Source organism: Lissotriton vulgaris, chromosome 7 (assembly GCF_964263255.1).
Source record: "Lissotriton vulgaris chromosome 7, aLisVul1.2, whole genome shotgun sequence".
Classification (NCBI taxonomy): Eukaryota; Metazoa; Chordata; class Amphibia; order Caudata; family Salamandridae; genus Lissotriton; species Lissotriton vulgaris.
The window spans coordinates 671,920,770-671,930,282 of NC_141695.1; the positions used below are offsets into that span (position 1 = coordinate 671,920,770).

At 41.9% G+C, this 9,513-nt stretch overlaps 1 pseudogene; it reads left to right on the forward strand.

Annotated features, from left to right (window-relative positions):
• The window catches only part of LOC147702217 (ER lumen protein-retaining receptor 3-like), a 36,189-nt pseudogene extending 27,477 nt beyond the window's left edge, over positions 1 to 8,712 (forward strand).
• Positions 8,713 to 9,513: the final 801 nt, after the last annotated feature.

A 9,513-nucleotide genomic window follows, 5' to 3' on the forward strand; every position in this document is an offset into this window, starting at 1 on the left:
AGACTGCATTTAAATTGCCACACACATTTTGGTGCAAGTTAAAAACATGGCACATGAAAAACATGAAAGTGAGGCCTATTCAGTCTGAAATGCTTTTACTGAATTAACATGTGTTTTTGCAATGTAGAGAAAAGTGGCCTTTTTAGCTTTGAAGAATAATAGAATATGTTTCTCTCTTTCCCAGCTCATCCCTTATAATCTACATTCACTATTTCTGTCTTAAGAGACTTTGACTTGTTGCATATTTTGATAAATATTTTCAGTTAATAACACCTCTTTTTATAATGTGTGTGAATTAATAATGCACCAAACACTACACAGGGGGCTAAATGCTTTTTTGCATGAAAAGCTATCTAAAACACTAAAGCATGTTGCTGTGTGCGCTGTATTAACTGTGTGCGCTTAATTAACTGTGTGTGCTTTTAAATTTTACACTAAAGCATAAAAATGCTATGTTGCACATTTATTTTGCATGTTGTCATAAATAATAGAAAAGCTGCTTTACACTAATAGCTTGGCTAGGTAAACATTGATAAGGGGTATTAGTATGGAGTTGGGAAACATAATGGGCTGATTTACATGAAATTAATATTCTATTTGTGTTTGTTTTATTTTTGGGCCTACCATTAAATGGCTGCCTGTGAAACCAGCAAGGCTATGGCTTGCTTTGAAAGAGAAGAGAGCATGCGCAGTCACCAGCTTGACTTAAACCACGAGGGAGTCAAGGACATCTTGAACTGTACATTCATGTGATTGTGCCAATGTACCAGCTAGATAAAGTATCCGTCCTACTGCGCTGTGAAAGGAAGGAAGGAAGAATTAGAATGAAACATTTTTCCTAGTAAATGTTGCAAATGTTTATAAATGTATTATTCATGTATGCTTCTTTTGTTAAAACTGGTAAAGTCAGGTTTTTAGAATGAGTCAGGGTAGTGAGAACTCATGCAATTTTGGCTGACCAATCACGTACAGATTTTCCTGAAGATGCAACATTTTTGTGTAGTCTTCCAAAAATTGGAGTATAAAAGCCTTTCTGGAGGGGCTTTGGCTTCTAGGCTCATTAGGGGGGGGTGTGAGCTCTTGAGAGAAGGAACAGATTAGACCAGACATTCTATGGGTTAGGTACGAGAAACGTCCCGGGAGATTGCTGAAGGGAGGAGTGGCGTCCGAGGAGTGTCAGGGGGAGGTTTCTTGCTTCCACGTCATATTTTGGCACTGCAGGCCACATTCCTTTGAGGCCTGTGAAGGGCGGGCTGTCTCGCTCCTTTTTCTCTTTAGACACAGAGATGCACAGAGCAGCAACAGATAGAAAGGCTTTTAAGATTTAGATGCTAAACTATAAGTTTATGGTTTGAATAATTAATTAGGTCTGAAAAGATTTATTTGACTTATGCATTTATTTCTCTTATTGGGAGATTTTTGCAAACTATTTGATTTTTGATTAGCTTTGTAAGACTATTTTTCTTAGAAACTCTTTAAGAGTTTTGAATGACATTTTGCGCCACATTTTCTTTCCTATATGTAATGCTTATATGCAGACTGTAATATGTTCTGTATTAATGCTATTTTTCTTGTTTTCCAAATTCTGTAACCTGATTGATATTTTACTAATGAATAAAGGGTCAGAGAAAATTTACTTTTGACTAGAAAATAAAACCCTTTAAATACTGAACAACTCTCTTTATTGGCTTAAAATAACAATTGCATTTTTGACTGTTCATCTTTATTTAAAGTCTCCTGAAGGTAATACATGGTGTGAAGGGCCCAACACCTTTTTCAGTGTTAAATTAGAGGTAGCATAAGGGTTTTACATTGAGAAATAACCAATAGAAATTACCGCTCCGTCACTCTCTTTGCAGCTCCCAAATTTAATTCCATCCCAAATTCTGCTTTTCACTGGTGATGCTGGATGTAAAGTCGACACGGCCAATTTTCTGTCAATTGACAATGTCCATCTCTTTTTAGATATTGCCGTCTTTGAGTAAATTGTGCAGCAAACAAATGTGTTTGCTGAACAATTTCTGAGGGAGCCTGTAGGCACTCTAGGTCCTCAATCTAGGGCACACCATTGGGCTCTGACTTCATTTGCGGATTTGAAGATATTTTTGAGACTTACGATCAAACTGGGGTTAGTGCACAAGCCAAGCTTGCAGTGCTACTGGTCTACTTATGCAATTTGGGTAGTCCCCATCCTCACTTCGTACATGAGCAGAAATAATTTGTTGCTATTGTAGCGTTTTAATGGCATTTTAATGGCAATTCTGCTGCATTACCTCGTGACTACCCAGACCATGCCAGGTTGTTCAAAATGTGGCCTTTCGTGAAACATTTGTCTGCCTGGTTTCTAGCAGATGTATACTCCTGAAAAGAGTATAGCCAACAATGAGTCTTTGATCCTGTACAAAGTGTGGTTAATGTTCACACAGTACATTGCAAGCAAAAGAGCTAGATATGGCATCGAGTGGTACATGCTATATGAGAGCTCTGCTGGTTATGTGTACACCTTGAGAAGGTATACTGGTTGTAGAAAGCTGAACAAGAACCAGAGGAAACAACGAGCACATCCAACCCCCAGAAGCCAATTAGGGCCTCAAGCCAACTAGTCAGGAAACACCTGGAGAAGGTGAAAAAAAGTGTGAAAGCTGTTTAAAAACATGAAACAGCAATAAGAATTGAATAGTCCCTACTATTGGATTCACCTCCTCTTACAGAACACACAAAACAATTGACTAACAAAATTCCAACAGTTCTAAATAAGCCTACATTTGGGACCAGCAATAGGAATAGAATGGTTCCTATATTCAGATTAACCTTCTCTTATGGAACACAGAAAACAATTTACTTACAAAATCCAACATAACTAAATAAACCTACAGGAGGGACCCAAACAATTCCAAAGCATCCAGTACCCCGAACAACAGCCAAAACCCCATGCCAATATAGCACAAAGGGGAAAGGGATACAGGCAACTGGTGTCCCCAAAGGGGAGATAGAAAATCCCCAAACTCTATGAAAGAGAATGGACTGTGACTTGGCTCAGAGCCTCAGCATGTAAACTCGGCTGGAACAGACCCAACGTTGGGGAAACACAAAGAAAACCTCCAGCCCAAAAATCAGCAAGGGCAACGTCTAAATCAATGGGAAGATCATTAAGACTGAAATAGACAACAAAATAGTTATTTTCCCTGAATACAACGCAAGAGGCAAATGGGATGTCCTCAACAGAGAAAATATTGTGAAACTCTGTGGCAATTTATCAGGTCTGGAGGTAATTATCTCCCCTGACATCAATACCTTGACCTTCCTATCCCCAGAAAGTGGGGAGATAAATGAACGCACCAAAATCATCTTTACTAGTCCCACCCCAGTGACCATCTCGAAGGAGAACGTGGCCTAGCTTGAAAAATAGAAAATAAAATAGACAAATTGCAGTCACCAAATATCCAGTGTTTTTCATAATAATAGAGGCAAGCAGTGGAGGGGAAGGGCGCTGCTGCACAGCCCAGCAAACAAAAACTATGGAGTGGGTATGGCTACCAAGAGCACTAAGTACTTGGTCCTTGCGCACGGACCCAGACAACGCGGACCACCCTGAAAATAAGCTCATGGAATATAAGAGGTAAAATTGACTCTGAAGTAAAGAAGGGTGCATTAGCACAGTTACAGAGATGTCACATCATTGCACTCGAAGAAACATGGGCACTCAACTCATCACCCTAGCATGAAGCATATGAAGTTCCGACAATGGCAACTTAGATAGCCTCAGGTGGCGTGTTGATATACATAAAAAGTTATCTGATGGCAATAGGAATAGTGCTCAACATGGGTAATGGTAATACATTATCCTTTTGGTATCTTTGTCTAATAGTGGAAGAGCAAGGTGTACTCCCCTGCTCATCATAGGGTACATCTACCTCCAGCCAGCCAAGGACACATGAGAGTCAATACTGTCAGCACTAGGGGTGGGCGGAATTTGCAAAATTGACTTTCGCAAACTATCGCGAAATTGCGCAAAATCTCCGTTCGCAATATGTTTTGCATGCTTGCGGGGAAATGTACCTCTAACCTGCCCATGCGGTCGCTAATGGGCACGGCCATCTTGCTTGCAATGCTTATTTCCTGTTCCGGGATGAATGACGTGTTCACGATCGCAAACTTGTGTGGGATAGTGCGACTGGTTACTAACAATCCAACATCTCATGGTGCACGTGAATGGATAGGAAAACTCGTCAGTGAACGCAGGGACCAGGTAAGTCACTACCGCGCGTGGAAGAACACCTTTTTAAAGCGTGAACAAGAAAAAACTTCAGTTTCGCGGCAGATTGCGAAAGTTTTGACATTTTCGCGATCTCCGCGGAACGCGAAAATGTCAAAATATCGCAAATTCTGCGAGCGTAACTAAATTTACTGCCCAGGCCTAGCCAGCACTTACCCCAATACTGAGAAAGTTAAAAATATCCCATCCGGATGCTATGAGGAAAATCATGGGAGACTTTAACGCTACCTTAATGGGTGCAGGATCAAATGATACTCAGCCTTGTGCGTAAAATTCCTCTCCACTTGGGAGTTAGCAGATTTCTAGAAATCCGCACTATGCAGAGTTCCCGATAAATTCCACCTACCATGAATTTGCTTTTGGTTGGCGCGAGTCGTGGTTTTGCATGCATGACGAGTCTTGTCGGTCACTCGTGAGAGCCGAAAGATTTTGAGGCTGTCTGCGAACTACATTGAGATTTGCCACCCACAGCGAGTGCTCAAGAGAGATTTCATTGCTGATAGCGTGGCTTTAGGCCACACTAGAGACTTCTGGTGCCTTTTTTCTGACAACAACAAGCCCAAGCAAGTGACTGTGGCTCATCCTCAAGGAGACTTTCTCATGAACAAGCCAATAAATCCGCTCGAAAAGACATTTTTGAGTTAATATTCTACTCCAATGGACAGTTCAAAGTTGTTCTTTAGGTCAAGGAGCCGTTTTTTTATTTACTTTTTTTCAACAATGAGGAAGTGCTCCAGAGACTTCAACTTCCTGTTCCTGTCCAGCAGGCTCCTCCCAGTGTTTAGTTCATGTCCGGGTCACTTTTTGTTTGGATTTAGAGCTGGAAGGATCTATTTGTCTGCTGCATATATACCATTGGATTTAAGGACTTTGTTTTTCTGGTATCACAAGTAAGTTCAAAAACTGTTGGCTAACTGTAAGGATGTTGTTTGTTTGAAAGGTGGGAGGCACCACAATGTATTTGTACGTAAATTAAATGTGTACAATGCTAATATGGTGGGTGGCCTGCATTTTCAGTTTTGTAACTAGTAATTTTTTTTGCATATACTCTTTATTCTCTTGTAAAGGAAAATGGTGTACAGTTCAATACATTTGCAATGTTCATTTATTTTACTATGTGGCCTAGTCTGCTTATGGGTCACCCAGCCAGCAGCCCGGTATTAGTCATGGGTGCATGAGAACACTGTTTCTGTGGTGTCTTTTGAATGGAAATTTCATGTAGGCCAGAAATGGCAGTGGATTATTTTTTTAAAATTTGTTTTCTCTTGCTTATCTCACGTTTTTTTCAGCAAAAATTGTATTGTAGGGTGGTATATATTTGATGTCTTTGGAAGAAGTGTGTTGTAACATTTTACAGCTCAGTTAATTTTCATTTTGTGCATTGCTGAATTATTACAATCCTTTTTTTCAGTGCTACCATGCCTCCTTTGTCTGGCCAGTGTGTGAGTGTGTTTGCCATAGGCCACCATTTGTCTTTGTTCCCATGCCAGGGGATATTTTGATATAGCTAGGTTCATAGGCCTGCATGTGTTCTTTGTTTTCGATGCCTATTTGCCTTTTGTTTGGCCATGTGGCCGGTGGTCATTTTGTGTAGCCAGCCAGTGTGCTTTTGCCATAGGCCTGCATGTGTTCTCTGTTGTCCATGCCTCCTTGCATGGTGTTGTTGTTTCAATATTTGGTTGGCAGAAATTTTTTGGAGCACCATTGTTCCAGTTTTCAAAGCCATTTTCTTCACAGATTGATAGGACAATTCTAAGCCATTTTGTTTGTGTTCATTCTTTTACTTTTCCCATAAATCAGTTTAATAATATGTGTGAGGCCTAGTCCCTCATAGTAAATGTATTGCATGATTATAAACAGTGCTTTATATTATATGCTTTTTTCCATTTTTCACCTGCACCTCCTTACCTCCCAAGACTCAAGTGTGTTTCTTATAGTCCACTAGCACATCAGCAACTTTTTTTAATGTAATTTTCTTTTGTCAATTTATTTTTTCTATTTATATCTCAATCTTTTTTGCTTTTTTCGTGTTTTAATTACAACACTTTCTTCAATTTGAATAATTTTTTCATTTGTTTTTAATTTTTCTCCTGACTTTTCTTTTTTTTAAACATTTCTATTACATTTTCCCACTATCCATTAACACCCTGCCTGCAATAGGCACACAACCACACAACAGGATTTATTTTCTAAGGATTATTCCATTTCCACCTCCACCTCCCGGAGTGCCACATGTGTTTCCCTAGATGATGCTCCTAAAGCAAACAGTTCCCCTTCCTGATTGTAAATTTAAAATGATGTTATGTTGGTGTGGTTTACTTTGGAATGGATACACTGTAATTTTAATTATTTATTTATAACTTAAATAACCACACTAAATTATATTGACTTTGTCTGTACTTATTCAAACTACAACAATTGTATCTTTCACTAATGTTTTTCTCACTGTTTTCTTTTAGGTAAGCAAGAGAAGAGGCCTCATCCACAGTACTGCCAGACAGAAGGCCAGTATTTGTGACCGCACAACAATACGTAAAGTGAGTCCTCCAATATCTTCAGGTTGCACAGCTTAGTGCCACTCACAACTACCTGCTTCAAGAGGGCCCCAAAGAAAGATGCTGCCAAGAAAGTGGCCAGTGAGAAGAATAGACATGGGCGGATTTTGCGGGTCCACGATCTGCGGATTTTGCGGATTTGCGGATCGTGGATTTGGGGCGGGGCTTCCATGCGAGTGCACATGCCTCTTGTGTGCATAAAAGGTCAGAGAAAGATCAGTTCAGCAGATGAAGAGAAAGACGCCCCTGGTCACAAGAACAGCACGGGTATTGTGCTCGTGAAAGTCAAGGATGCAAAGGCCTCTATACAGCATCACAGCTGATTTTCCACGGTAGAGTTGGGAAAAAAGGCACACCTGTCCAGCCTCGACGACGCTCACGATTGTTTTTGGGCTAATGAATGAGTCACTGAATTTGAGCATCAACTAGTTCGAGCGACCATGTGTGTGTTACTATGCAATCGCCCCGAAGGGCGCAGGGGTCCCTTGAGTGAGCTGTCCATCATAGTGGGTGAATGGCGGGAAGACGGTGCAAACCGCGAGTGTGTGCGCGGGGCCAAACTTGCGGGGCTTCCATGCGAGTTCACATGCCTCTTGTGTGCATAAAAGGTCAGAGAAAGATCAGTTCAGCAGATGAAGAGAAAAAGCTCCTAGTCACAGGAACAGCACGGGTATTGCGCTCGTGAAAGTCAAGGATGCAAAAGCCTCTATCCAGCATCACAGTTGATTTTCCACGGTACATTTGGGAAAAAAGCACACCAGCCTGGCCTGTTGTAACTATTTTACGATGGCGCCGGCAAGCTGCCAGCGCCATCCTAAAATAGTTACTAAATTAGCTTCAACAGGAAGCTCTAATAGATAAAATCGAGCACCTGCTTTATTTTATCTATTAGAGCTTCCTGTTGAAGCTAACTTAGTAACTATTTTAGGATGGCGCTGGCAGCTTGCCGGCGCCATCGTAAAATAGTTACAACAGGCCAGGCTTTAACTTTTGCCCCCGGATCCGCCGCTCGCGGATTTGCGAATTCTCGGTAAATTCGCGGGAGTTCGCTGATCGCGAATCTACCGAAAATTCGCAAAATCCGCGAGCGGAACGGATTTTAAGCTCATACTTAGAGAAGAAGCAGCTTAACACCACTGGAGTGCCAGCCCAAACCTTTTCCGGGCAACATCTTGTGCCTGCTGCACCGGCTTATGGGGAGCAAGCTGGGAGCAGCACTCCTGCATCAATTGCCCCACCCAAACCTCGGCCCAAGCCCATGTCTGGCATAGAGGCAGCCACTGTAATCATGGCAACGCCAACTAGCAGTGACATTGAATTGGATTTGTTTCTTTCAAAAAGCAGTACCCAATCTCTGCCAGACAATCAGTTAAGTGGACAACACCAACGGCAGCCAGCAATAGTAGATCTGCCCAAATTAGGAACAGAACAGGAGATTGAGCTTCATGCGGAGCAAGTAGAACTCCTCTTTCAGAAGATCCATTGGCTTCCAGAGCTCCAACAAGAAAATGGAAGGGTACTCCATCATCTTCTCCAAGCCCCCCTTGTGATGATTTGGACATAGATTTGTTCCTGTCTCAGTCCCAGACATGCCAGGAGAGGCAAGGGAAAAGGAAAGTTCCTGGAAGCCTTACAGTTATGGATGAAGAAGAGACAGATGACAAGCCAGTCATCACCATGGACACTACCCCTGCCCTAGAGGAGACCAAATGTACCCCTTCTCAACATGCTCCAAGTGATGTGGCACTGATACCACCACCTCTGCCAGTTACCATATTTGCAAGGCCCCTGCAACCTGCATCCACAGCTAGCTCAGTAGAAGTACACACTCCAGAGAGACGACCATCAACATGCCCACCTACCTCCACTGTGGCCCAATGAGAAAGCTGACCTCTCCAGTTTGGGACTTCTTTACTGTTAGCAAACAGGAGCCTAACATTGCCATATGCTCCATTTGCCATGAGAGTGTTCATCGAGGTAAGCCTGGTAGACACTATAGTACTGGAGGCCAAATGAGACATACGAAAAAACTTTACTCAATCCACTGGAAGACACACATTCAAGAAAATGCTGCAGGTGGTGTTGGTGAAGGGGATCAGAGCAGAGGATCTTCTCTGATCATGGTAGCAGGTGAGGTGATGTATGGCCGAATTGGAGTTGGACCAGTGTGCAGTGAAGAAGTCATCCCCCATTCCCTTCAAGGACATTGGAGAGACAATGCCTGCCTCTGTCCTGTGCCTCTCCTTTTTTTATCCCTTAGCAGGATTGCCAAGGACCATTTGATTTACAAGACTGCCCAATGTGTATCACATTCATCAAAGAGGATCGACAATTGTGTACCACCGTGCTTGGATTGGACTACTTAACTATTGCACCGATGAGTGATATATGAGTGAATGTGAGTGTTGATTCATGTGGTAACAGACAGTGAGGGACTAATATAATTCGTTTGGCTTGAGTATAATGATTTACAATGTAGGTGGCCTGATAAGTGATCATTTTTCCTGAAGCTGATTGGCCTTTCACCTTTGACTCTTAGCATGATATCTTTCCAAGGTCTGCTCCTTTCTGTTCTTGTTCACACACTTCAAAGAACAGACCAGTCCATTTAGTTAACAAACACAAATCTATACAAACAAATACTGAATGCTTCCCTTCTTGTTCATCAACAGAAGTGCACTA